This window comes from Otolemur garnettii, unplaced genomic scaffold, assembly GCF_000181295.1.
Source record: "Otolemur garnettii isolate 467f Iridium unplaced genomic scaffold, OtoGar3 scaffold00054, whole genome shotgun sequence".
Lineage (NCBI taxonomy): Eukaryota > Metazoa > Chordata > Mammalia > Primates > Galagidae > Otolemur > Otolemur garnettii.
The window spans coordinates 8492654-8499906 of record NW_003852449.1 but is presented as its reverse complement, the minus strand read 5'-3'; the positions used below and the strand labels follow the sequence as shown (position 1 = coordinate 8499906).

General features: G+C 37.7%; 1 protein-coding gene across 1 annotated transcript in view; it reads right to left on the bottom strand.

Moving 5' to 3' along the window:
* Positions 1-7253, bottom strand: part of KLHL28 (kelch like family member 28) — a 32803-nt gene that overhangs the window by 25192 nt on the left and 358 nt on the right. The gene's annotated exons all lie outside the window — the stretch shown is intronic.

The following is a 7253-nucleotide window of genomic DNA, read 5'->3' as shown; positions in this document are numbered from 1 at the left end:
CAGCCTCCCGAAGCTGCTGGGATTACAGGTGCTTGCTGCAATGCCCAGCTGGGTTTTTCCATTTTTTAGGAGTCGGGGTCTCACTCTCGCTGAAGCAAGTCTCAAACTCCTGAGCTCAAGCAATTCTCTGCCCTCAGCCTCCCACAGTGCTGGGATTATAGGTGTGAGCCCCGGCACCTGGCCATTCTTGAGCATTTTTAAGTGATAAAAATACATATTGAAACTTTTATCTATGTCAGGAACCTTACTATTTCACACTTGTTTAATACTGAATTTTAAGCCAGCATATTGTTTGGGTTTTGTTTTTCTTTTTTGTCTGTTTGTCCCACGATGTTGCCCTGGGGTTGAGTGCCACGGCATCATGATAGTTCACAGCAACCTCAAACTCTTGGGTTCAAATGATCTTCATGCCTCATCCTCCCAAGTAGCTGGGACTATAGGCTCCAGCCACAAGGCAAGCCCAGCTAATTTTTCTATTTTTAGTAGAGACAGGGTTGCACTCTTACTCAGGCTGGTCTTGAACTCCTAAACTCAAGAGCTCTACTTGCCTTGGCCTCCCAAAGCACTAGGATTACAGGTGTGAGCTACAGTGCCCAGCCAGCATATTGTTAATATAGCCACCTCACAGCTGATTTCAGCCTTCACTTCTTTTTTTTCCAGATTAATATATGGGTACACATGATTAGGTTACATTATTTGAGTTTGCTAGGTTAAGTCCAGTTGTAGCTGAGCCCTTCACCCTGGTGTGCCAAATACCATTACACTGTAACCATTAGGTAAGAGTTTACAAAGCCCACCCCCCCCAAGCCCTCACTTCTGATTTCTCCAAAGAATACTACACATGTCTACCAGTATAATTCTCTAGTACTATTTCAATCATGGTATGAACAAGTCTCAAGAAACTTCTAGGTTTTTCAGTAGGTACGTTATTTTGGACAAAATACATAGTCAGAAGGCATAAATTTAGATCTGGATATGTTCTGTTCCTTATTATGGAGTTGACCTTTTTAACCTGTTTAACTTCTTTCAGCCTTAGTTTTATGGAAAAGTTAATAACTAGACTAAAAAGTAATGAACAAGAGGAAAGGCAAGAAGATATAGAAAATAAGTAATGTGGTTATGGAAGCAGTCCTAGCTGCTTTACATCTAGTTAATTTTATCATCTCTCACCTTCATTTTCCTTATCTCCAAAATGAGATCATAATAATGCCTGAACTACACAGCTCACAAGGTTTTTGAGGATCCAATCGGTGTACATGAAAGCACTGTAAGAGTTTCATGTGTAGGGTACTATGGTGAAGCAACAGAAGTACATCACTGAAGAATACAGACCTCAGAAAGATGAGTTTTAGTCCCAACTGGGTCGTGAATTATTATGTAGAATTAGTACATTTCTTCTTTTTTTTTTTTTTGAGACAGGCTCAAGCTGTCACCCTGGGTAGAGTACCATGGCATCACAGCTCACAGCAACCTCCAACTCTTGGGCTCAAACAATCCTCTTGACTCAGTTTTTCTATTTTTTAGAAAAAAAAATAAGGGTCTACTAAATGAGACCCTTTAGTACAGACAGGGTCTCATTTTTGCTCAAGCTGGTCTTGAACTCATGAGCTTAAGCTATCCTCCTGCTTCGGCCTCCCAGAATGCTAGGATTACAGGTGTTAGTCACCGCACCCAGCCGTAATCAGTACATTTCTTAACATATTAATATTTTCATTCATAAGACTTAAATCTCACTTTACTAAATTGCCTCCTCTCATAATCCTCACTCTCACTAATTCCCATTCCTTCTCATAATGAACTTTCATTCTAATAATGGTCATGTAATTACTAAAGCACTCTGTAAAACTTGCTATCTCCCAAATACTTTCTTCTACATGTTAGATGTTCTCTATAATCTTTCTTCTTTCATGTTCCTTTTCTCTATTCAAATTCTCAAGAGTGTAAGTCATAATTAATATTACCTGGAAGTTGATAAGCATTTATGTATGACATTCCTTTACATGCAATTAAAGTTATGTGTTGACTCTCATTTGCTTGACTTAACAAAGAAAATGACAGATTGAAAGTGAAGAATGAAAAACAGGAAAGGTGAATGGAGAAGAAAAATAAGAGAAGAGATTGAAAAAGGAGACCTAGTTATTTTCTAAGTTCATCTTACTCCCCAACTAAACAATTACCACAATTTTTCATGTATAACACACTCCTGTGTATAACGTGCACCCATGTTTTGGGCCTAAACTTTCAGGAGAAAAACTCCTTCATTTTAACTTTTTAATTCAAATTTTTATTTGTTTATATTTAGGTACTTGTTTTTTATATAAAAGGAATTTTAGGATTTTTTTTCTTTTTGAGACAGAGTCTCACTACGTTACCCTCAGTAGTGTGCTATAGCGTCACAGCTCACAGCAACCTCAAACTCTTGGGCTTAAGTGATTCTCTCACCTTAGCCTCTGGAGGAGCTGGGACTATGGGAGCCCACCACAGTGCCCAGCTATTTTTTTGTTATTGTTGTCATTGTTGTTTAGCAAGCCCCAGCTAGGTTCAAACCCACTAGCCTCCATCCATGTGGCTGGCGCCCTAACCACTGAACAACAGGTGTCTAGCCTAGGATTTATTTTTTAACAGAGAATTACACTTTTAATGTGTAATCATAAAGAAAAAGGGCAATGCCCACTGGGATAGAAAGACGCTGTCTCCTGTCAGAAAGGGAAAATAAAAGAGAAAGAGGAAGAAAAGAAAACATTTTAAATCTAGGTAGCTAAATTAGTCAGTATTAAATAAACAGGATCTATGAAATTTTAATAAGGCTATAGTATTATACTTCCCTTCTAATCAGTTCCTTGTTGCATAAATATCCACAACATATAAATAATGGCAAATAAAATTAAAATAAAATCAAACTTTTTTTTTTTTTTTGTAGAGACAGAGTCTCACTCTATTGCCCTCACCATCACACAGCTCACAGCAACCTCCAACTACTGGGCCTAAGCGATTCTCTTGCCTCAGCCTCCCACATACCTGGGACTACAGGCACCCGCCACAATGCCCAGCTATTTTTTTGTTGCAGTTTGGCTGGGGCCAGGCTTGAACCCAACACCGTCGGTATATGGGGCCAGCGCCCCACCCACTGAGCCACAGGCACCACCCCTAAAATCAAACTTTTGATAGTGTACAGTAACTTGACAGTTTTAGGATCTGCAATGTAGGTAATAAAGGTCAAGCTATGAGTTTAGGATCTATTTACTTAATTGACAACTAAGCTATGAAGCAGTGGTGCTGAAATCAGTCAGGAGGCAATTATCTGCCAACAGATAAACATAGATCACAACCAGAGTAAATGAATAGTAAAGAGAAATGAAGACTGCTTAAAAACAAAAATTCAAACAGAAACACTTCTATTAAAAGTATGATTTATAACATTAGTTAAGTATTTTATTAAACTGTGCTTTCTTTATTTTCTTTGCCACAGTTCAACTTTCCTCACAGTAGAAGACAACAAATGATGGTATTAGTTTTATCGGTGAACCTATGGAACAAGTTGGCATATTTTCCATTTCTGAGATTGACTTGTACTACATCTGGAGAAACAAAAGAAAAATTAGAAGCCTGTAATAACTGAACCATTCTATCATCAATAATACAGACAATGCTAGTAAGCCATTATTACATTCTGTAAACGCTGTCCAGTAAAAAACTAGTTGCAACAGAGGAGAAATCCCATTAACTTATACGGATGAGTGCTTAAAATGCAGTACAAATTAGATTTTTGTTTAATATTATAGTTTTGACTTAGGACAGAAATGTGCCATGGCATTGGAACATTATCTTAAGTAGATGAAAATATATCACTGATATACATCAAGAAAACTTATTTAATTATATATATGTATATGTAAAGCTCATAATTTCTTTTTTTTTTTTTGAGACAGGGTCTCACTTTTGTCTCCTCAGCTGAGTGCTGTGGCATCATAGCTCACAACAACCTCCAACTCTTTGGGCTCAAACAATTCTCTTGCCTCAGCCACCCAAATAGCTGGGACTACAGGCGCCCATCACAACGCCCGGCTATTTTTAGAGACAGGCTCTCACTCTTGCTCATGTTGGTCTCAAACCTGTGAGCTCAGTGCACCCACCTTGGCCTCCCCTTGTTCTACAATTACAGGCATGAGCCACCACGCCAGGCCAAGCTCATCATTTCTTAACCTTATAAAGGTATTGACTCAAATAGAATAGGAGCCCCAAAGATAGATTAAAATATATATATTCAAATAATATATAATAAAACATATGAATTAATAACAGAAAAATTTAATTTTATCCTACAGTTTTTTTTTTTTGACACAGAGCCTCAAGCTGTCCCCCTGGGTAGAGTGCTGTGCCATCACAGCTCACAGCAACCTCCAACTTCTGGGCTCAAGCGAATCTCCTGCCTCCACCTCCCAAGTAGCTGAGACCACAGGTGCCTGCCATAACACCTGGCTACTTTTTGGCTGCAGCCACCTTTGTTGTTTGGTGGCCCAGGCTGGATTCGAACCCACCACCTTAGGTATATGTGGCTGGCGCCTTAGCCACTTGAGCCACAGGCACCGAGCCTTATCCTATAGTTTCAATATTCTCCCCTACCAAAACTTTACCAAACCTCTAAGCAAATAGCTACATCTAAGTTTTACTTTCTTCCTCTATTCATTGTCCATAAAATATGCCATAGTACAAATATAAAAGATGTAACCTAGAAAAACTGTGAGGATTAAATGAGTTAATATTAAGTACCTAGCACAGCATATGGCACACAGCGAACACTCAGTAAGTGGTATTATTATAATTATTTATTAATTTTAATAGCACCTTTCATTTGCACAGCATTTCTTCACAGTAACTTCTCAAACTATGCAAATTCCTCACAGTTTACAGAATTCACATTGATGTCCAATATTCCTGGATATCTATAAAATTTGAGTGCAAACACATGAAAATGATAGTGATTCATGCAACAAGTTAATATATTATGACTATGGAAATAAAGGATGTTTTTAGGGAATTTCAGCTCAAAAAACTACATGTAACACATACATTCCTATAATCCATTAATTTAACTAAACTCTTGAAATTATTGAAATTGTATCCTTTACTACTTCAACTTTCTGATGTGTACCATTTGTATACCTAATAGTGTAACCCATTATTCTGGAATTTGATTAAAAATTTGTATCCTATCCATATCTGTGATTAAATATATAAGGCTTTTCTACTCAATAAACAGGGATTCCCTAGAATTCAAAAGCAAAATTTTTAAAAAACCGCTTTATAGGCCTGGAGCAGTGTAATCCTAGCATTTTGGGAGTCCGAGGTGGGAGCACTGCTTGAGGCCTGGAGTTCGAGACCTAAGCAAGAGTAATACTCCATCTCTATGAAAATTAGAAAGATCACCTGAGAGTGGTAATTTCGTGGTGCATTAGCTGAAGAGGGAGGACTGACTGCTGGAGCTCAGGAGTTTGAGGTTGCAGTGAGCTATGATGAGGCCACTGCACTCCAGCCTAAGTGACACAGTAAGACCCTGTCTAAAAAAACAACAAAACTACTTTGTCATAAAAATAAACAGACTATACATTAAATTGACAAGATTTATGTTCCACAAAATAGCCTTAAAAGAAAAATTAGTAATATATGTGATAACAATGAAGTCTCATTTCCTAAATATCCACCATGAAAACTAATGCATCTTCCAAGTATTCATCAAGGAGTTAAAAGGGGACAGATATAAAATAAACTGCAATCTGTAACATATTGTGATCTCCAGGGACCTGAGGAGAAGGGTCAAAGGAAAGGGCTTTGTTCTCAGGAAAAGGGCATGGTAACTGCCTGATTTAAGCATCCAGGTCCCTTGAAAAGCATTCTTCATAGAAAATAGGAGTAATTCTTCTACTATAATTTTGATGCTGAAATATCATTCAAGACTTTCCAAGTTTCTTTTCTATGATTTCATAATTACCACACAACCTCTAGGTATTAATTAACTTAGCTTCTCAAATTCTTGGATAGACCAGAGTCTACCAGATTTTCAGTTAACATAGAAAGGGTTATCTTCTATTACAACACAAATTGGCATTCTAGCGTGTAAAATCCAACATGTACTTCACTCTCTTATTTAGTTTAGTTGGAACTGGGTTCTTGAACTCTGAGCATACACCAGTAAAAGTATATATTTGAGCTTCTTAGGTTGGAAATATGAGAACCAGACACCCTCACTGACAACTGCTACAATCATCATGGTTTTCACTTCTCTTCTCTTGCCCCTAAAATGAAACACGGTAGTCAAAACAAATTTAGGTAGATTCACTTAAACACCAAAAGGAATGATCAACATCAAATTAACAACTCGGAATTTAAAAGCAAAACACAGGATACATGTTTACATAGCTTCATTTACATTAATACTTTATTCCCCAAGAAAAGAGAAACCTATGATGCTCAAATTGTGCTTTAAGGCAATGTCTAGAAATTATTTTTGAGCTTGCATCAGTCATGAACATTATTGATACGGTGGTTTAGCATATGTGGCTCAATTACTCCTAGACTTGAAAAAATATTTAAGAAACCCATCTACAGTTACAATGAAAAAAATCTGAATGATGGTCACTTTTATAGCCATGTATCAAAAACAACTGTACTTCCTTAATATTTTGAAATAAATATAAATAAATAATAAAAAGTATTTAAGAGACATTCCATGTGGTACAGAGTAGGGCAGGAATACTCTCATTTGAGTGTATGAATTTGAGACCTCAAATAACTCAAACTTTCCTCACTGGGTCATTCAAAAGTAACTGTTATTCCTTCAAAAAAAGCTCTCTTCCATATGCCAAAGCATTTAGCCTTACACCAGAATTCCAGCTCTTCAATTGCGTCCGCTTAAGTGTCATGTATGAGAAGAAAATCCCTACCATATTCTCAGTTCGCCTAAACAAAGAAATATCTATTCTCTCTAAATCCACAGGGCAGAATTCTCTTAGGATGGTGATGACAAGAACTTCACCGCAACTAAAATTGTCTTTGCAATCTCCGTCTCCAGGAGACTGAAAGGTTGCAGAGACGCGTGAGGATCCTGCAGGGAGCTTGGGGCGCCAGAGAGAGGGTGGGGCCAAGTGCTGTTCCCCACTGAGGAACAGCATTAGAAGGAAACACTTCGAGAACGTCTAAGGGAGAGGCAGTTAACCGCAAGTAGACTTATCTCTATATTGTGTACGTTTCAAAGA